An 863-nucleotide genomic window follows, 5' to 3' on the forward strand; every position below is an offset into this window, starting at 1 on the left:
ATTGTGCTGTGGTGCATGCTGGCAGGTTGCATTGTGTGCATGCACATGCTGCTCATTCCCCTTGTCCCTGCACTGGGGGCTGTGCTGCCTGGCCCACCATCCACCAACCTGCCTGCCTCACTCACTCACCCCTGTGCAAGACCCTTTCTCATTAATATATGCACATGTTGCCTGATCCATTGGTAATGCTGGCACAAGCCACAAGGTGGTGCCAGCCCTTGCAGTGCCCCATGTGGCAAGCTCAGGACTAGTGTGTTGGGCTTGCCTCCCCTCTCATTGGTCAGGGCAAGGGTCAGGGTCAGGCATCATGCAGGCTGTCAAGTATTGTGCTGCCATGCTGAGGACATTCAATTTGCACCATATGTGAGCGATAGCCTTTGAGTGTGCAAGCAGAAGCAGCCACAGCACATTGGCTTGTCCAGACCCATGGCAGGCCTGCCGACCACACTGGTGGCGCCAAGTCGGCAACCGCCCCACCCCAGCAAGCTCCAGCTCATGCCAACCATACAACGGCAGTCGCTATATGGATATAAGCAATCGCCGGACCAAACGGCTGCGTGGCTGGACTGCTGCACTCACTCACGTGGCCCCTGGTAGCGGGGTGGCCTAAATCAGGGTTTTGAGGGGTTTTACAGGGTTTGGAAAGAGTGACATGTCAGAAATGATTTGCATAGCATAGATCAGCTTATTTCAACTAGAATGATTGTTTGAACCCCTTGTGGGTGACCATGATGAGGTTTGGGCACATAGCAATGACTTGCATGCTTCCTTGTCCCAGTGTACGAGTCAGCGGACGGGACGTGACTCCTATGGTCCTGCATGCTTGCACCACTGTGGCTTCTCATTCACCCCAGTCATACTGA

General features: G+C 54.3%; 1 protein-coding gene across 1 annotated transcript in view; it reads left to right on the plus strand.

The window, feature by feature from the left end:
• The window catches only part of CHLRE_17g737463v5 (uncharacterized protein), an 8,372-nt gene that overhangs the window by 1,614 nt on the left and 5,895 nt on the right, over window positions 1-863 (plus strand). The window contains exon 4 of the mRNA XM_043072578.1: window positions 1-363. This exon is cut by the window's left edge and continues 351 nt beyond it. The gene's annotated coding sequence lies outside the window, so the exon portion shown is untranslated. The remainder of the gene's footprint in view (window positions 364-863) is intronic.

This window comes from Chlamydomonas reinhardtii, chromosome 17, assembly GCF_000002595.2.
Source record: "Chlamydomonas reinhardtii strain CC-503 cw92 mt+ chromosome 17, whole genome shotgun sequence".
Taxonomy (NCBI): Eukaryota; Viridiplantae; Chlorophyta; class Chlorophyceae; order Chlamydomonadales; family Chlamydomonadaceae; genus Chlamydomonas; species Chlamydomonas reinhardtii.